Here is a 21,653-nt window from a genome sequence, read left to right as displayed (position 1 = left end):
GTCGCACCATTCAGGTCACTTGTTTTCCCGTTCTAATGTTTAATCAAACAGTAACTGAATGCCTCGATGCCTGTTTTTATTTAGTGCCGTGGAAATTACCACCAGGGTCTCAAAGTCAAACTTTGCTTATACTGATAGTGAGGATTCCTCCCAGGCACGATCAATCAGTCACTTGCACGAACCCAGTCAAATGGGTCAGTAGAAAAGTACAAGCATAACATTTTCCTTCACAATAGCAAGCCACGGCCACCTTGACTCACTGTCTGTAGGAGCGATGCATTTTTGGTGACGGGGGGGGGGGTGTACCTAATAAACTGTCCGGGTGAGAGTAGCTCCAGGTGTATCCAACAGAATGTGAACTCTGTCTCGGTATGTCAGAGATCAAAGGTTATCTACATATGAAACACATCCAACAGCTATGTACTGTTGACTCACAAGCATGGCTCCACAAAGTCACAACGACGCACACTGTTAGCCTGCCTTTCCAAATGGCACCCTATTCCCTTATAGCGCACTACTTTTGACGAGCACTCCTCTCTCTCTCTCTCTCTCTCTCTCTCTCTCTCTCTCTCTCTCCTCTCTCTCTCTCTCTCTCTCTGTGTCCACAGTGAGCTGGACTACCATGCTGCCTCTGCCATCAACAGCGCTGCCAGGGCATCTGTGACCAGTGGGACCAGCTGGGGACCCTCACCCAGAAGAGGAGGGAGAACCTGGAGATACAGAATAGGGCTGGGTTCTTCTGGTGGGGGCTAGTGTAGGGAGTCAGAGGCCCTCTGGTGGGGGGCTAGTGTAGGGAGACAGAGGCCCTCTGGTGAAGGCTAATGGGGGAGTCAGAGGTCCTCTGGTGAAGGCTAATGGGGTGAGGATGCCCAGGTCTCACCCCACAAGCTGTAATCACCAGTAGTGATCTCCTGCTCCTGTGAATGTGTGAGGATGAAGCAAAGGGTCAGAGGGCCTAATCTGGTTCTAATCTGGTTCTAATCTGGTTCTAGTCTGGTTCTAATCTGCTGACCAAATATGCACTCAGATGATCAACACAGAAATCACAACTCATTACTCACTGTTCTGAATGACCAGGTTTCATGTCACAAATCAACAATAAACAGTGTTTAAGAGTAGTTCAAAACCACTTGGTCATGATATATTCATCATATTAACTGATCATTTGGCATTAATGGAATCCCATTTCCCTACCTTGGTGTCTCTCAGAGGACGGAGAAGCTACTGGAGACTATTGACCAGCTGTTCCTGGAGTTCTCTAAGAGGTCAGCTCCCTTTAACAACTGGATGGAAGGAGCCATGGAAGACCTGCAGGACATGTTCATAGTTCACACTGTGGATGACATCCAGGTAAAGACATGTTCATAGTTCACACTGTGGATGACATCCAGGTAAATACATATTCATAGTTCACACTGTGGATGACACCCAGGTAAAGACATGTTCATAGTTCACACTGTGCATAACATCCAGGTAAAGACATGTTCATAGTTCACACTATGGATGACATCCAGGTAAAGACATGTTCATAGTTCACACTGTGGATGACACCCAGGTAAAGACATGTTCATAGTTCACACTGTGGATGACACCCAGGTAAAGACATGTTCATAGTTCACACTGTGCATTACATCCAGGTAAAGACATGTTCATAGTTCACACTATGGATGACATCCAGGTAAAGACATGTTCATAGTTCACACTGTGGATGACATCCAGGTAAAGACATGTTCATAGTTCACACTGTGGATGACATCCAGGTAAAGACATGTTCATAGTTCACACTGTGGATGACATCCAGGTAAAGACATGTTCATAGTTCACCTGTGGATGACACCCAGGTAAAGACATGTTCATAGTTCACACTGTGGATACATCCAGGTAAAGACATGTTCATAGTTCACACTGTGGATGACATCCAGGTAAAGACATGTTCATAGTTCACACTGTGGATGACATCCAGGTAATGACATGTTCATAGTTCACACTGTGGATGACATCCAGGTAAAGACATGTTCATAGTTCACACTGTGGATGACATCCAGGTAAAGACATGTTCATAGTTCACACTGTGGATGACACCCAGGTAAAGACATGTTCATAGTTCACACTGTGGATGACATCCAGGTAAAGACATGTTCATAGTTCACACTGTGGATGACATCCAGGTAAAGACATGTTCATAGTTCACACTGTGGATGACATCCAGGTAAAGACATGTTCATAGTTCACACTGTGGATGACATCCAGGTAAATACATATGCATAGTTCACACTGTGGATGACATCCAGGTGAGACGGATCTCTCTCTCTCTGTCTCTCTCTCTCTCTCTCTCTCTCTCTCTCTCTCTCTCTCTCTCTCTCTCTCTCTCTCTCTCTCTCTCTCTCTCTCTCTCTCTCTCTCTCTCTCTCTCTCTCTCTCTCTCTCTCTGTTTGCATGGTGCTGTGTTCCTTCCATTGTCTCATATCAGATAGCTCCATGGTGCTGTGTTCCTTCCATTGTCTCATATCAGATAGCTCCATGGTGCTGTGTTCCTTCCATGAGTCAGCACGATTGTCTACACTGTATTTATTTAAAGACATGTCATGTCAGAATGACGGATGACAACGCTGTTCCCCCTAACTCTGTCTCCTCTCCACCTCGCTCCCCAGAGCCTGATCTCAGCCCATGACCAGTTCAAGGCCACCCTCCCAGAGGCTGACTGTGAGAGACAGGCCATTCTGAGCATCTACATGGAGGTGCAGAAGATCGCCCAGGCTGCGGCATCTCTCCTGACCTCACCAACCCCTACAGTGACATCACACCAGCAGAGATAGGACTGAAATGGGACAAGGTAGCTACTAGCATCTCAAGGTCCCAAATGGCACCCGATTCCTTATATAGCGCACTGCTTTTGACCAGAGCCTTTTTGGGACGCAGACAATGTCTGTTTTTTGTGTGCGTTGTACTGTGAATCTTTGTGTTAAAGCTCTTCAATCTCGATCCTGGAGACCCCCTCAGGGTGTGCAGCAGGCTTTCATTACAGCACAGTGCTAATACACCCGATTCACTAATCAATGGCTTGATGATTCAGCTGATTAGTTCAATCAGGGTGTATGTGCTTGGCTTAGAACAAAAGCCCGGGGCCCAGTGGGATTGAAAAACCCTGTGTTAACTATAGACATAACCAGTTTCCCAGACACAGATTAAGCCCAGTCCTAAGACTAAAAAAAGCACTCAAATTAATATTCTGTGTTGAAACCGTCCCACAGTGTGAACCAGATTCTGTAGTGTTAACCCTTCCTGTGCTGGTCGATCAGGTGAAGAAGCTGGTTCCCCAGAGAAACGGTGTTCTCCAAGAGGAGCTAGCTAGACAGCATGCGGCGTCTCAGGCGGCAGTTTGCTGCCCAGGCCAACATCATCGGACCGTGGATCCAGACCCGGATGGAGGTGAGACAGATACCTACCTACCTGTCCTGACCTTTGGTCACCTGGCATCTGTACAACAGGCGGCTGGTGGCACCTTAATTGGGGAGGACGGGCTCACCGTGCGGCTAGAACGAAATGAATGGAATCAAACACATGGGTTCTATTCCATTCACTCCATTCCAGCCATTATTACGAGGTGTCCTCCCTCACCTGCCTCCTGTGCTGTACACCTGTAGGGATCTGTACCTTCTAGGGTTGAGAGGATCAATTCCATTTCAATTCAGTCCGTTCAGGAAGTAAATATTGGAATTTGGAATTTCAGTTGACTTCCTGAATGGAGGTAATTGCAATGGAATTGACCCGACCGAACCATAGCACCTAGGGCCCAAGCTGCATATTGAAAACCCACCAACCAACCAACTAAGCAACCATCCTGTTTTTAACAGATGCTAAACAGTGCCCTACAGCTCAGGGGATGTTCTGAACAGAAACACAATGGCTACGTCCCAAATGGCTCCCTATCCCCATATATAGTGCACTACTTTAGACCAGATCCCTGTGGACCCTGGGCAAAGGCAGTGTGCACTATATATATAAAATATAGTGCAATTTGGGACGCATCCGATGGTGATGATCACCTTTTCTTTCTCCTCTCTCCAACCAGGAGATCGGTCGTAGTTCCGTTGACATCGGAGGTTCTCTGGAGGACCAGATGAGCCAGCTGAAGCAGTTCGAACAGGTCATCATCAACTACAAGTGCAACATCGACAAGCTAGAGGAGACCACCAACACATCCAAGAGTTCCTCATCTTCGACAACAAGCACTCCAACTACACCATGGAGTACGTGGCCTATTATATGGGGCTTGAACAGTTCAGAGATCATTCTCACAAATACAATGTTGGGATCTGTTTTATGATACCGTTGCCTCACTCCTCTTGGCCTAATGGTTAAGCTGGTATTTTTCCAGCGGGAAAACCGGGGTTCAGATCCCACCCTGTGACTTGGCTTTCGGCCTCGTGACCGGTAGACGGGGGGTTCAGACCCCACCCTGTGACTTCGGCCTTCAGCCTCCTCTCTCTCTCTCTCTCTCTCTCTCTCGCTGTCTCTCTGCAGCATATCCGTGTGGGTTGGGAGCAGCTGTTGACCACCATCGCTAGAACCATCAATGAGATCGAGACCCAGATTCTGACGCGGGACGCTAAGGGCATCAGCCAGCAACAGATGAAACGAGTTCCTGCCAGTCTTTCCTCACTTCGACAGGGTACTGTGTCTCTCTGTGTCTTTCCTCTAACCTTAACCTGCTGTGTCCTCTGTGTCTTTCCAGTGTCCCTGACCCTAACCCACTTCGACAGGGTACTGTGTCTCTCTGTGTCTTTCCAGTGTCCCTGACCCTAACCCATCGACAGGGTGTCTCTCTGTGTCTTTCCTCTTTTGTTTCTCTTGTCTTTCCTCTAACCTTAACCTGCTGTGTCTCTCTGTGTCTTTCCAGTGTCCCTGACCCTAACCCACTTCGACAGGTACTGTGTCCCTCTGTGTCCCTCTGTGTCTTTCCTCTACCTTAACCTGCTGTGTCCCTCTGTGTCTTTCCGTCCCCTTTTCCTCTGTGTCTTTCCTCTCCTCTGTGTCCCTCTGTTCTTTCCAGTGTCCCTGACCCTAACCCACTTCGACAGGGTACTGTGTCCCTCTGTGTCTCTCTGTGTCTTTCCAGTGTCCCTGACCCTAACCCACTTCGACAGGGTTGTGTATCCCTCTGTGCCTCTCTGTGTCTTTCCAGTGTCCCTGACCCTAACCCACTTCGACAGGGTTGTGTATCCCTCTGTGCCTCTCTGTGTCTTTCCAGTGTCCCTGACCCTAACCCACTTCGACAGGGTCTGTGTTCCCTCTGTGTCTCTCTGTGTCTTTCCAATGTCCCTGACCCTAACCCACGACGGGTTGTGTATCCCTCTGTGTCTTAAGTGTCTCTGTCCTTTTCCTGTGTGGCGATGACATTTATATTTATTGTATCTAAGTCCAGGAATGTGACTTATCTAACTCAAGGCCTTGACCGCTTTTGGTTTGTAACTCACTTCTTAGTATTTTGTCAAATGTTTGTAATATTACGGACGTTACAGATCAAAACACAATCCATGCTAATGACGTTCAGCTAATTAGCTCACGTTTACTGACACCATGGATCGGTGTGTGTGTGTGTGTGTGTGTGTGTGTGTGTGTGTGTGTGTGTGTGTGTGTGTGTGTGTGTGTGTGTGTGTGTGTGTGTGTGTGTGTGTGTGTGTGTGTGTGTGTGTGTGTGTGTGTGTGTGTGTGTTGTGTTGCGCAGGTAGCTTAGTGGTTAAGGCGTTGTGCCAGTAACCGAAAGGTCTCTGGTTCTAATCCCGAGCCCACTAGGTGAAAAATCTGTCGATGTGCCCTTGAGCAGGCACTTAACCTAATTGCTCCTGTAAATCGCTCTGGATAAACGTCGTCTGCTAAATGACTAAAATGTAAATGTGTTGGCTGTGTGGCTGCCTGCAGGACAGGTCTGGCAGACTGCCCTGAGAAGAAGTTCAAAGCTTGCCTGGTCAGCCTGAGTGAGACATAACAACCAGGTACTGACCAAACCATGTGCACCTGTTACTAAACCCTGACTCCTCCCCCTGGCATGGCAGCAGTCACATGTTGTGTGCTAACTGCGCTAACACAAGCAGTAACACCACCATTCAGCACTAGTTATAATAATAGTAAAGTGACTTGTTCTCTGTAGGAGGTTAATGTTTGGTGTATATTGATCTCAAGGGGCTTCTCTCTAGACAGCTCAGCTCTCCACTTTACAATATTATAATATATTCAGGGTATGTATTCATTCAGCACTCCATATGGACAGGGGTGACCTGGTCCCCAGATCAGCACTCCATATGGACAGGGGTGACCTGGTCCCAGATCAGCACTCCATATGGACAGGGGTGACCTGGTCCCAGAGATCAGCACTCCATATGGACAGGGGTGACCTGGTCCCAGATCAGCACTCCATATGACAGGATTACCTGGTCCCAGATCCACCCATATGGACCAGGTGACCTGGTCCCAGATCACCCTTCCATATGACGGGGTACCTGGTCCCAATCCACTCCATATACGTCCTGTCCCAGATCACACTCCATATGACGGGGTACCTGGTCCCAATCTCCATATGACGGGGGTCCTGTCCCAGATCAGCACTCCATATGACGGTACCTGTCCCATCCTCCATTGACAGGGGTCCTTCCCATCCCTCCTTGGACAGGGATCTGGTCCCAGATCAGCACTCCCCTGTGGACAGGGGTGACCTGGTCCCAGATCAGCACTCCATATGGACGGGGTGACCTGGTCCTAGATCAGCACTCCATATGACAGGGGTGACCTGGTCCCAGATCAGCACTCCCATATGACGGGGTGACCTGGTCCCAGATCAGCACTCCCATATGACAGGGGTACCTGGTCCCAGATCAGCACTCTCCCCATATGACAGGGGTACCTGTCCTAGATCAGCACTCCATATGGACAGGGGGTGACCTGGTCCCAGATCAGCACTCCCATATGGACAGGGGTGACCTGGTCCCAGATCAGCACTCCATATGGACAGGGGTGACCTGGTCCCAGAATCAGCACTCCATATGGACAGGGGGTGACCTGGTCCCAGATCAGCTCTCCTACTCTGAGAGGTTCCCTGAATACAGGCCCAGATGTGTATGTATAGTATTGTGTTGCTGTAGGTATCGCTGAAGGCAATATCTCTCTCTGTTAGAGAAACAATGGCATGGTGTTATCACAGGCCCTCCTCTCATCAAAGACACTGAATGAATGATCTTCTCTCTGTTCTTTGTCTTGTGCTTCTTGTCACTGTCTGTCTGCCTGCCTGTCTGCCTGCCTGCCTGCCTGTCTGTCTGTCTGTCTGTCTGTCTGTCTGTCTGCCTGTCTGCCTGTCTGCCTGTCTGTCTGTCTGTCTGTCTGTCTGTCTGTCTGTCTGTCCGTCCGTCTGTCTGTCTGTCTGCCTGTCCGTTTGTCTGTCTGTCTGACCATCTATCTGTCTGTTGTCTCCTCTATTCCTCTCCTTGTCCTTATCCACTCTCCCCCCTCTCCCCCTCCTCCCTCCCCACACCTCTCCTTGTCATATCCACACTGGACTCTCTCACCCTGTACCCCCATCCTCCATCCCCTGTCATTGGCCATGTGGCTTGGTCTGTCTCTCCATTGCCCTCTCTCCTCCCCTCCTCCTCTACCTCCTCCTCTCTCCTCCTTCTCCACCTCTCCACTCTCTCTCCTCTACCTCTACCTCTACACTCCCCCCTCCTCTCCACTCCCCCCTCCTCTCCACACTCCCTCCTCCTCCTCCTCCTCTCCTCTCCACTCCCCCCTCCTCTCCACACTCCCTCCTCCTCTCCACTCCTCCACCACCTCTCCACCCCCTTCCCTACCTCCTCCTCTCCACTCCCCCCTCCTCCTCTCCACTCCCCCTCCTCCTCTCCACCCCCCTTCCCTACCTCCTCCTCTCCTCCCCTCCTCCTCTCCACTCCCCCTCCTCCTCTCCTCCCCACTCCTCTCCACACTCCCTCCTTCTCCTTCTCCTCCTCCTCCTCCTCCTCCACCACCTCTTCCTCCCCCCTCCTCTCCCTCCCCTCTCCTCTCCCTCCCCCTTCCTCCTCTCCACCCCCTTCCCTACCTCCTCCTCCTCCTCTCCACTCCCCCTCCTCCTCCCCCCTCCTCCTCCACCTCTCACTCCTCTTCCTCCTCCCCCCTCATCCTCCTCCTCCTCTCCCACCCTGCAGAAGAAGAAAGGAGGCATGGAAACGGATGACTTCAGAGCATGTCTGATCTCCATGGGCTACGATCTGGTAAATACATAGAATGAGCTGTCAGTAAGAGTGTCATAAGAGTGTCATAAGAGTGTCATAAGACTGTCATAAGACTGTCATAAGAGTGTCATAAGAATCTAAAGGCCTCACACGATCATTCTGACAAAACGTCCTCACTGTTAAGTAACCTATCTTTAATAGTGAGTACATTTTGTCAGAATTATCAATATTAGCTTTTCACAATGATGGCCAGGAATCATTGTGAAACTGTTGATCATGGTCCAAAAATGCCCCCCAGATATGCTGACTATTGGTGATGTGGTCTTTATCTTCCAGGGTCACTCAGTGGCTGCTCTGTCTCAAACCACTCCCCTATTTACCACCTCTGATCAGGGCTCATAGAGCTCATGGGGACCATAGGGACCATAGGGCTCTGTTAAAAAGTAGTGCACTACATAGGGGATAGGCTGCCATTTGTGATGCAGCCACTAGAGAGAACAGCTGTCATTCATGCCCTCTTATCATGAGACAATACAGGCTCTTATTAATAATGGCAGAATCACCCCCAGTCACTTATACTGCTACAAGACCATGGTGCTTGCCTACGGAGCTGTGAGGGGAACGGCACCTCCCGTACCTTCAGGCTCTGATCAGTCCCTACACCCAAATGAGGGCATTTGCGTTCATCCACCTCTGGCCTGCTGGCTCCCCTTCCTCTGCGGAAGCATAGTTCCCGCTCAGCCCAGTCAAAACTGTTCGCTGCTCTGGCACCCCAATGGTGGAACAAGCTCCCTCACGACGCCAGGACAGCGGAGTCACTCACCACCTTCCGGGAGACACTTGAAACCCCACCTCTTTAAGGAATACCTGGGATAGGATAAAGTAATCCTTCTACCCCCCCCCTTACCCCAACCCAAACCCCAACCCCAAAACTAAAAAACTAAAAATAAATAAATAAATATATATAAAAAATAAAATAAAAAACGTAAAGTGGTTATCCCACTGGCTATAAGGTGAATGCACCTATTTGTAAGTCGCTCTGGATAAGAGCGTCTGCTAAATGACGTAAATGTAAATGTAATACTGTAGATAATGATACAACACCATGTCTCTCTCTCTCTCTGTTCCCCAAGCCATCACAATGACACCACACCACACATAGGGAATCCCATGATGTATGCCAGGGATGTAAATGAAGGTGTATTCTTTTTAGGTTGGTCACAAGGCCTTTGTCCTGTTACGTTTAATATGGAAGCGCTCTTGGAACATTCACTGGTCTCTCTCTGCAGTGCACAGACAACACCCTATTGCCCGTACACTGACCTACTCTGTTGACCAGAGCACACAGGCCCTTGGTCAACACTAGTGCACTCTGTTGACCAGAGCACATAGGGCCCTTGGTCAACACTAGTGCACTGTAAAGGGACTAGGGTGCCATTTGGGGACACAGACAGGCCATTGCTGATCCCTACTCTGACCTGCTAATCAAACATAACCCTTAACAGGGTTGGACATGAGTAATGTATCAAACATAACCCTTAACAGGGTTGGACATGAGTAATGTATCAAACATAACCCTTCACCAGGTTGGACATGACTAGCACAGCTATCTCATCTGTCTGTTAATCACAACCTGATTGACTCAATGTTAGCCTGGTTCCAGATCTGTTTGTTACGTCACCTGACAATGACCATAGGAATTGGCAAGACAGCAACAACAGATCTGGGACCTAGCTAAATCAATGTGGCTGTTGTAATAAAGTAGCCTGATTATACTATGCTCTGTGATTTGTAGGGAGAGTCTGAGTTTGCCCGCATCATGTCTCTAGTGGATCCCAACTGGGTCCAACAAGGTGACCTTCCAGTCCTTCGTTGACTTCATGACTAGAGAGACGTCCGACTCAGACACCTCAGAGCAGGTCCTGGCCTCCTTCAAGATCCTGGCTGCTGATAAGGTGGGGGAGTGGTGGTTCTCTCTGTCTCATTCACTTGCTTTCTCTCTCACTCTTTGTTTTATCTGTCTCGCGTCCCTTACTTTCTCGCATGCTTTCTCTTTCTCTCTCTCTCTCTTTCTCTCTCTCTCTCTCTCTTTCTCTCTCTCTCTCTCTTTCTCTTTCTCTCTCTCTCTCTCTCTCTTTCTCTTTATCTCTCTCTCTCTCTCTCTCTCTCTCTCTCTCTCTGTCTGTCTTTATCTAGTCAAGTCATGTCACAATGGTATTTAAAGTTTATTTTACAATGTCATCTCAAATGTGGTCACTAATGTCTCTCTGTTGTATCCTTTCCATAGCCCTTCATCCTGCTGGAGGAGCTGCGTAGAGAGCTGCCCCCAGAGCAGGCAAGAATACTGTATCGCCAGGATGCCCCTCTACAATGGGCCTGATGGGGTCCCAGGGGCCCCTGGACTACAGTGCCTTCTCCACTGCCCTCTATGGGAGAGCGACCTCTAGCGTCACAACCCCGGAACTGCACCCTGACCTGTTATCAGTCGCTCCCACTTTGTCCCCACACATTTACATCTAAACAGATACATATTTTTTGACCGGTACTAAAGGAATTTAAATGTTTGAGAAATACAAAAGCATTTTTAAAGCAGTTTCATAGTGTCATTTCTAAAGAGTAGGGAGAAATATTTATTTCAAAGGACTGAGCAGGATTCATTCACTAGATTTTAAAAATGATGATGCAATAAATGTGAAATTACATGTAATTCGCATAAAAATAATTTACACATAAGAGGAACTTACACATAAGAAGCGCTACTGAGTTATTTACTAGTCACCTGTGGAGAACTAAAGATATGAATTTATGAGAAGCTTGTATTGTATGAGTGCTTGCACTGTTCTAAATTATTACATAAAAAAACAGGGGATGTTTTTGCCTCCCCTGTTCAGAGCCTAAAATGAATGGAAAAAGGACCCAGTATGTTAACAGCCTGGTCCCAGATCTGTTTGGGCTCTGGCCTACTACATTGTCAATCCAATGTCTGGCAAGACAGTTCCATAAGGAGTTGGCAGAGAGCATAAACAGACTGGCACCCAGGCTACATTATCATTCACCCAGGCTACATTATCATTCACCCAGGCTATATTGTCATTCACCCAGGCTACATTATCATTCACCCAGGCTACATGATCATTCACCCCAGTCTACATGATCATTCACCCAGGCTACATGATCATTCACCCAGGCTACATTATAATTAACCCAGTCTACATTATCATTCACCCAGTCTACATTATCATTCACCCAGTCTACAGATCATTCACCCAGGCTACATTATCATTCACCCAGGCTACATTATAATTCACCCAGGCTACATTATCATTCGCCCAGGTTACATTATCATTCACCCAGTCTACATTATCATTCGCCCAGAGCTACATTATAATTCACCCAGGCTACATTATCATTCACAAAGGCTACATTATACTTCATTTCACCCAGGCTACATTATCATTCACCCAGTCTACATTATCATTCACCCAGGCTACATTATCATTCACCCAGGCTACATGATCATTCACCCAGTCTACATTATCATTCACCCAGGCTACATTATAATTAATTTCACCCAGGCTACATTATCATTCACCCAATCTACATGATCATTCACCCAGTCTACATTATCATTCACCCAGGCTACATTACAATTCACCCAGGCAACATTATAATTCACCCAGGCAACATTATAATTCACCCAGGCTACATTATCATTCCCCCCATTTTTCACCCAGGCCTTTATTCACCCAGGCTACATTATCCTTCACCCAGGCTACCAGTATGCCAGAACTGCAGTTCTGTTTATTGTCAAAATGAGTGAAAAGTTGGCTTTCATGATTAGAGTAGAGTGATCTTGAGTCAGTCTAGCATTATCCCCACTAATGTTTAGGGTTCCGCTTGGGGGAGGGGAAGCTGATCCAAGGTCTGTACCTAGGAAAACTTCACCCCAGAGCCTCATGATATGACAGTAAACTAGGCCGTGTTGATGCCAGAAACATACAATAATGTAACTGTAAAAGAACAAACTGTTTGTCTGGGTAAAACTACAATCTTAGTCCCCTCAGCCGCTGGGGTGGAGGTGCCATGAGTCTGAAGTTGAAGCAATACTAGTGTGAGACAAACAAGCAGAAAATAAACTCAGTAATTAAAACGTTGATGGTTTTTTTATTCTGTTTTGCTGAACGTTCTGAATAGCCTACCTGTTGATTAGGCCACAATACATGCATATGGAGTTTTTGTTTCTTTTAGGACATGTTTTTTTCCTCAGACTTTATTTTCTAGGCTTTGTGATTCTTTGCAAGTTATGTAAGAAAATAACATCAATGGAAGTCTATACATTTCCAGACATGATTTTAAACGCGTTATAAATACAGGCTTGGTATCTGTGTCAAACCCACTTTCCCTTTCAGGGAGCTGTCACCTTGAACATGTAATCAGTGAGCTAGACCTTTCACGCCATGTTGTAGCAAAGTTCTGTACTAGATGTTCCCTCAACGTTACTCAATGAAAGCTGCGCATGCGTGGTTCTGCAGCTCCTACACAGCAAGACGGAGAAAAGTTTCTCTGCTGATTTATGGACGTCGAGTTGACAAGCAGACGCCGGCGGTGTCAACATACTTCTCCGTGTGCAGTGGAGGTTCCTCGTCAGGCCGTTTTTGTTCCTTTGGAGTGAAAATAAGAAGAATACAAGCCATGGCTCCTACAATGCATGAGAGCTCAACAAAAAAAGGTAAACTGTTGCAACTTGCTGGTTTTAGTATTTAGCTAGATATCAGCTGGCTGGCTAGCAGCTGTCAGTGACTAGCTAGCTAGTCCACATTGGTTAGCTAGCTAGCTAGCTGTATATCCACGTGAATTTATGGTCGACATTGTTTCAGCCAGCTAGCCTAAATGCTAAACGTTTTTTTTTTGTATTTGTTTATAGATAGCAAGCTAGTCAATATGTGCTAGCTGCATGTTCCACTGCCTGGTAGAGTAACGTTGGCAAAACATGACAAATAGTTAGATTGTTAGCAGGGAACATTTCGTTCTAACTTCTAATCTTGGGTCAGAATGTCAGGACACCAGGGGTGTATTCATTATGCTTATCCTGGTGCAAAACGTTTCTTAAACTGAAGCAAACGGAACGAAACGGCGAGGACCTACCTGAATTTGTCCAATAGAAACTCTCGTTTTAGTTGCAAAACGTGCAACTAGAGTTTCTAATGGACAAATTAATGTAGTTCTAAACCCCGTTTCGTTCCGTTAGTTTCCCGTGGGTGGCTGGCCTGTCACGTGTACACCACATCTAGTAAACAAACAAGCGAGCTAACTAACATCTTAGATCAGGGATGGGCAGCTGGTGGGCCTTTTGTAGACCCGGGGATGAATCCCCCCCCCCCAATATCACTGTTGAGAGTTAGAATAGTAGAATACACAAGGTGCAATTTCGACATTTGGTTGTGCATCAACAGTTTTTCTCTTGATATGTTGGTCACCTGACAGTCACTCAATTGCCCATGTCAGCTACGTTTTTTAAAAGATTGGTTAATTAGTCTAGCGGCCAGCTAATAATAATAATAATAATAATAATAATAATAATAATATCTAAACTTGTAGTAATCTTGCTTTGAAACTGCAACATTTTCTCAACGCCCCCATGGCAAAATGTGTAGAATTGCAGGAAATTAACTCTTAAAACGTTTTTTCTCTCCACTGTCAAGAGGGGGCCTAAAATGTTTTGCTTTCGCAAGTTGGGGCCCCCCAAAAGGCTAGGGCGGGCTCTGACTGCATGTGTTGGTATGGACGTGGGTATGCAGACCCCCCCCTCTTTCAGATGTTTTGTGGCCCCACCCCGTCAACGTTGTCCATCCCTGGACTCAGCTAGTACTGAACAGCACTGGAATTCACTGCCAGCATTCACCACCACTGGTGTAATGGTCTAATTCACTGCCAGCATTCACCACCACTGGTGTAATGGTCTAATCACTGCCAGCATTCACCACCACTGGTGTAATGGTCTAATTCACTGCCAGCATTCACCACCACTGGTGTAATGGTCTAATTCACTGCCAGCATTCACCACCACTGGTGTAATGGTCTAATTCACTGCCAGCATTCACCACCACTGGTGTAATGGTCTAATTCACTGCCAGCATTCACCACCACTGGTGTAATGGTCTAATTCACTGCCAGCATTCACCACCACTGGTGTAATGGTCTAATTCACTGCCAGCATTCACCACCACTGGTGTAATGGTCTAATTCACTGGCAGCATTCACCACCACTGGTGTAATGGTCTAATTCACTGCCAGCATTCACCACCACTGGTGTAATGGTCTAATTCACTGCCAGCATTCACCACCACTGGTGTAATGGGTCCTAATTCACTGCCAGCATTCACCACCACTGGTGTAATGGTCCAATTCACTGCCAGCATTCACCACCATTGGTGTAATGGTCTAATTCACTGCCAGCATTCACCACCACTGGTGTAATGGTCTAATTCACTGCCAGCATTCACCACCACTGGTGTAATGGTCTAATTCACTGCCAGCATTCACCACCACTGGTGTAATGGTCTAATTCACTGGCAGCATTCACCACCACTGGTGTAATGGTCTAATTCACTGCCAGCATTCACCACCACTGGTGTAATGGTCTAATTCACTGGCAGCATTCACCACCACTGGTGTAATGGTCTAATTCACTGGCACCATTCACCACCACTGGTGTAATGGTCTAATTCACTGCCAGCATTCACCACCACTGGTGTAATGGTCTAATTCACTGCCAGCATTCACCACCACTGGTGTAATGGTCTAATTCACTGCCAGCATTCACCACCACTGGTGTAATGGTCTCAATTCACTGCCAGCATTCACCACCACTGGTGTAATGGTCTAATCACTGCCAGCATTCACCACCACTGGTGTAATGGTCTAATTCACTGCCAGCATTCACCACCACTGGTGTAATGGTCTAATTCACTGCCAGCATTCACCACCACTGGTGTAATGGTCTAATTCACTGCCAGCATTCACCACCACTGGTGTAATGGTCTAATCACTGCCAGCATTCACCACCACTGGTGTAATGGTCTAATTCACTGCCAGCATTCACCACCACTGGTGTAATGGTCTAATTCACTGCCAGCATTCACCACCACTGGTGTAATGGTCTAATTCACTGCCAGCATTCACCACCACTGGTGTAATGGTCTAATTCACTGCCAGCATTCACCACCACTGGTGTAATGGTCTAATTCACTGCCAGCATTCACCACCACTGGTGTAATGGTCTAATTCACTGCCAGCATTCACCACCACTGGTGTAATGGTCTAATTCACTGCCAGCATTCACCACCACTGGTGTAATGGTCTAATTCACTGCCAGCATTCACCACCACTGGTGTAATGGTCTAATTCACTGCCAGCATTCACCACCACTGGTGTAATGGTCTAATTCACTGCCAGCATTCACCACCACTGGTGTAATGGTCTAATTCACTGCCAGCATTCACCACCACTGGTGTAATGGTCTAATTCACTGCCAGCATTCACCACCACTGGTGTAATGGTCTAATTCACTGCCAGCATTCACCACCACTGGTGTAATGGTCTAATTCACTGCCAGCATTCACCACCACTGGTGTAATGGTCTAATTCACTGTCAGCATTCACCACCACTGGTGTAATGGTCTAATTCCTGCCAGCATTCACCACCACTGGTGTAATGGTCTAATTCACTGCCAGCATTCACCACCACTGGTGTAATGGTCTAATTCACTGCCAGCATTCACCACCACTGGTGTAATGGTCTAATTCACTGCCAGCATTCACCACCACTGGTGTAATGGTCTAATTCACTGCTGTAACTAATTTTATGACTAACTTCTACTGGTTTGCAAGATATCAAACAGATGTCATGAGACTGGACAGCTAGTCAGTGTTGTCAAACCAGCTACCAGGTACTGAGCATTTTCAGGAAGTGAAAGTCAGACAGCCAGCAGGACCAATGAGTGGAGTCAGAAACACGATGCACCTGCATGGGAGTTGTCAGGTTAAGATGTTGTCAGGTAAAGATGTTGTCAGGTAAAGATGTTGTCAGGTAAAGATGTTGTCAGGTAAAGATGTTGTCAGGTAAAAATGTTGTCAGGTAAAGATGTTGTCAGGTAAAGATGCTGTCAGGTAAAGATGCTGTCAGGTAAAGATGTTGTCAGGTAAAGATGTTGTCAGGTAGAGATGTTGTCAGGTAAAGATGCTGTCAGGTAGAGATGCTGTCAGGTAGAGATGTTGTCAGGTAGAGATGTTGTCAGGTAAAGATGTTGTCAGGTAGAGATGTTGTCAGGTAAAGATGTTGTCAGGTAAAGATGTTGTCAGGTAAAGATGCTGTCAGGTAAAGATGCTGTCGGGTAAAGATGTTGTCAGGTAAAGATGCTGTCAGAAAGATGCTGTCAGGTAAAGATGTTGTCGGGTAAAGATGTTGTCAGGTAAAGATGCTGTCAGGTAAAGATGTTGTCAGGTAAAGATGTTGTCAGGTAGAGATGTTGTCAGGTAAATGTTGTCAGGTAAATATGTTTGTCAGGTAGAGATGTTGTCAGGTAGAGTGTTGTCAGGTAAAGATGTTTGTCAGGTAGAGATGTTGTCGGGTAGAGATGTTGTCAGGTAGAGATGTTGTCAGGTAAAGATGTTGTCAGGTAAAGATGTTTGTCAGGTAAAGATGTTTGTCAGGTAAAGATGCTGTCAGGTAAAGATGTTTGTCAGGTAAAGATGCTGTCTTGTTGTCAGGTAAAGATGCTGTCAGGTAGAGATGTTGTCAGGTAAAGATGTTGTCAGGTAAAGATGCTGTCAGGTAAAGATGTTTGTCAGGTAAAGATGCTGTCTGTTGTCAGGTAGAGATGTTGTCAGGTAGAGATGTTGGTTGTCAGGTAAAGATGTTGGTTGTCAGGTAAAGATGTTGGTTGTCAGGTAAAGATGTTGGTTGTCAGGTAAAGATGTTGTCGGGTAAAGATGTTGTCAGGTAAAGATGCTGTCAGGTAAAGATGCTGTCAGGTAAAGATGTTGTCAGGTAGAGATGTTGTCAGGTAAATATGTTGTCAGGTAAAGATGTTTGTCAGGTAAAGTGCTGTCGGTAAAGATGTTGTCAGGTAAAGATGCTGTCAGGTAAAGATGTTGTCAGGTAAAGATGTTGTCAGGTAAAGATGTTGTCAGGTAGAGATGTTGTCAGGTAAAGATGTTGTCAGGTAAAGATGTTGTTAGGTAAAGATGTTTGTCAGGTAAAGATGCTGTCAGGTAGAGAGTGTTGTCAGGTAAAGAAAGTGTTGTCAGGTAGAGATGTTGTCAGGTAGAGATGTTGTCAGGTAAAGATGTTGTCAGGTAAGATGTTGTCAGGTAAAGATGTTGTCAGGTAAAGATGTTTGTCAGGTAAAGATGCTGTCAGGTAAAGATGCTGTCAGGTAAAGATGTTGTCAGGTAGAGATGTTGTCAGGTAGAATGCTGTCAGGTAAAGATGCTGTCAGGTAAAGATGCTGTCAGGTAAAGATGCTGTCAGGTAAAGATGTTGTCAGGTAAAGATGCTGTCAGGTAAAGATGTTGTCAGGTAAAGATGCTGTCAGGTAAAGATGTTGTCAGGTAGAGATGCTGCTGCCGTGTACAGTGTTATGAAGAAGACCCTCTAAAGGATCACCTTATCAATGACATTATTTCAACCTGATGCATCAGAAGATGGCTCAGTAAAGTGTTTTCAATGTGGTCATCAGGTCAGATTCACAGCCCGACTATTAGACTGTAAACTGACTGTATCCACTCCATGTAGCTACAGGAGGCCCTAGCAGTCCTTCCCTACTGACTGTATCCACTCCATGTAGCTACAGGAGGCCCCTAGCAGACCTTCCCTACTGACTGTATCCAATCCATGTAGTTACAGGAGGCCCTAGCAGACCTTCCCTACTGACTGTATCCACTCCATGTAGCTACAGGAGGCCCTAGCAGACCTTCCCTACTGACTGTATCCACTCCATGTAGCTACAGGAGGCCCTAGCAGACCTTCCCTACTGACTGTATCCACTCCATGTAGCTACAGGAGGCCCTAGCAGACCTTCCCCTACTGACTGTATCCACTCCATGTAGCTACAGGAGGCCCTAGCAGACCTTCCCTACTGACTGTATCCACTCCATGTAGTTACAGGAGGCCCTAGCAGACCTTCCCTACTGACTGTATCCACTCCATGTAGTTACAGGAGGCCCTAGCAGACCTTCCCTACTGACTGTATCCACTCCATGTAGCTACAGGAGGCCCTAGCAGACCTTCCCTACTGACTGTATCCACTCCATGTAGCTACAGGAGGCCCTAGCAGACCTTCCCTACTGACTGTATCCACTCCATGTAGCTACAGGAGGCCCTAGCAGACCTTCCCTACTGACTGTATCCACTCCATGTAGCTACAGGAGGCCCTAGCAGACCTTCCCTACTGACTGTATCCACTCCATGTAGTTACAGGAGGCCCTAGCAGACCTTCCCTACTGACTGTATCCACTCCATGTAGCTACAGGAGGCCCTAGCAGACCTTCCCTACTGACTGTATCCACTCCATGTAGTTACAGGAGGCCCTAGCAGACCTTCCCTACTGACTGTATCCACTCCATGTAGCTACAGGAGGCCCTAGCAGACCTTCCCTACTGACTGTATCCACTCCATGTAGCTACAGGAGGCCCTAGCAGACCTTCCCTACTGACTGTATCCACTCCGTGTAGTTACAGGAGGCCCTAGCAGACCTTCCCTACTGACTGTATCCACTCCATGTAGCTACAGGAGGCCCTAGAGACCTTCCCTACTGACTGTATCCACTCCATGTAGCTACAGGAGGCCCCTAGCAGACCTTCCCTACTGACTGTATCCACTCCATGTAGCTACAGGAGGCCCTAGCAGACCTTCCCTACTGACTGTATCCACTCCATGTAGCTACAGCAGGCCCCTAGCAGACCTTCCTACTGACTGTATCCACTCCATGTAGCTACAGCAGGCCCCTAGCAGACCTTCCCTACTGACTGTATCCACTCCATGTAGTTACAGGAGGCCCTAGCAGACCTTCCCTACTGACTGTATCCACTCCATGTAGTTACAGGAGGCCCTAGCAGACCTTCCCTACTGACTGTATCCACTCCATGTAGCTACAGGAGGCCCTAGCAGACCTCCCCTACTGACTGTATCCACTCCATGTAGCTACTGGAGGCCCTAGCAGACCTTCCCTACTGACTGTATCCACTCCATGTAGCTACAGGAGGCCCTAGCAGACCTTCCCTACTGACTGTATCCACTCCATGTAGCTACAGGAGGCCCTCAGACCTTCCCTACTGACTGTATCCACTCCATGTAGTTACAGGAGGCCCTAGCAGATCTTCCATACTGACTGTATCCACTCCATGCAGTTACAGGAGGCCCTAGCAGACCTTCCCTACTGACTGTATCCACTCCATGTAGCTACAGGAGGCCCTAGCAGACCTTTCCTACTGACTGTATCCACTCCATGTAGTTACAGGAGGCCCTGGGCAGACCTTCCCTACTGACTGTATCCACTCCATGTAGTTACAGGAGGCCCTAGCAGACCTTCCCCTACTGACTGTATCCACTCCATGTAGCTACAGGAGGCCCTAGCAGACCTTTCCTACTGACTGTATCCACTCCATGTAGTTACAGGAGGCCCTAGCAGACCTTCCCTACTGACTGTATCCACTCCATGTAGTTACAGGAGGCCCTAGCAGATCTTCCATACTGACTGTATCCACTCCATGTAGTTACAGGAGGCCCTAGCAGACCTTCCCTACTGACTGTATCCACTCCATGTAGCTACAGGAGGCCCCTAGCAGACCTTTCCTACTGACTGTATCCACTCCATGTAGTTACAGGAGGCCCTAGCAGACCTTCCCCTACTGACTGTATCCACTCCATGTAGTTACAGGAGGCCCTAGCAGAACCTTCCCTACTGACTGTATCCACTCCATATGCTACAGGAGGCCCTAGCAGACCTTCCCTACTGACTGTATCCACTCCATGTAGCTACAGGAGGCCCTAGCAGACCTTCCCTACTGACTGTATCCACTCCATATAGCTACAGGAGGCCCTAGCAGACCTTCCCTACTGACTGTATCCACTCCATGTAGCTACAGGAGGCCCTAGCAGACCTTCCCTACTGACTGTATCCACTCCATGTAGTTACAGGAGGCCCTATCAGACCTTCCCTACTGACTGTATCCACTCCATATAGCTACAGGAGGCCCTAATCAGGCCTACTACTGTTTCTGTCGTCTGCAAACTTGATGATTAAGTTGGAGGCTTGCGTGGCCACGCAGTCATGGGTGAACAGGGAGTACAGGAGGGGGCTGAGCACGCACCCTTGTGGGGCCCCTGTGTTGAGGATCAGCGCAGTGGCAGTGTTGTTGCCAACCTTCACCACCTGGGGGCGGCCCGTCAGGAAGTCCAGGACCCAGTTGCACAGGGCGGGGTTCAGACCCAGGGCCTCGAGCTTAATGATGAGCTTGGAGGGTACTATGGTGTTGAAGGCTGAGCTGTAGTCAATGAACAGCATTCTGACATAGGTATTCCTCTTGTCCAGAGGGGATAGGGCAGTGTGATGGCGATTGCATCGTCTGTGGATCTATTGGGGCTGTAAGCAAATTGAAGTGGGTCTGGGGTGACAGGTAAGGTGGAGGTGATATGATCCTTAACTAGCCTCTCAAAGCACTTCATGATGACAGACGTGAGTGCTACGGGCGATAGTCATTCAGTTCAGTTACCTTTGCTTTCGTGGGTACAGCAACAATGGTGGACATCTTGAAGCAAGTGGGGACAGCGGACTGGGATAAGGGAGAGATTGAATATGTCCGTAAACACACCAGCCAGCTGGTCTGCGCATGCTCTGAGGACGGGGCTAGGGATGCCGTCTGGGCCGGACTCCTTGCGAGGGTCTTATGTCTTACTCCACGTCGGCCCACGGAGAACGAGAGCCCACAGTCCTCGGGAGCGGGCCCCGTCGGTGGCAGTGGGTTATCCTCAAAGCTGGCGAAGAAGGTGTTTTTTAGCTTGTCCGGGAGGCGAGGCGTCGGTGTCGGCGACGTGGCTGGTTTTCCCTTTTTGTAATCCGTGGCTGTCTGTAGGTCCCTGCCACGTACGTCTGTGTCTGAGCCGTTTGAATTGACTCGGGGGAAGAGGATCAGAGTATAATACACAGATCTATTTCTACGTGTCATATGTTCTACATACACTGACTGGAATATATTTCACCTAGCAGGCGCCAGGCTCGGGGGAGGTGTTAGGGAAGAGGATCATGATTCTAGATCCGGGGGACGGGAACATGTCCTAACCTTATTAACATGTAATATGCTAACTGCATACCTCAGGTGCTGGCCCCAGCAGACCTGCCCTAGAGGCCGAGCTCAGGGAGGTGTTGGGGGAAG

General features: G+C 47.8%; 1 pseudogene; it reads left to right on the top strand.

Moving 5' to 3' along the window:
* LOC123485719 overlaps positions 1–10,739 on the top strand; it is a 17,049-nt pseudogene extending 6,310 nt beyond the window's left edge.
* Positions 10,740–21,653: the final 10,914 nt, after the last annotated feature.

Source organism: Coregonus clupeaformis, unplaced genomic scaffold (genome assembly GCF_020615455.1).
Source record: "Coregonus clupeaformis isolate EN_2021a unplaced genomic scaffold, ASM2061545v1 scaf0815, whole genome shotgun sequence".
Classification (NCBI taxonomy): Eukaryota; Metazoa; Chordata; class Actinopteri; order Salmoniformes; family Salmonidae; genus Coregonus; species Coregonus clupeaformis.
This window is presented reverse-complemented; position numbering and strand designations above follow the sequence as displayed.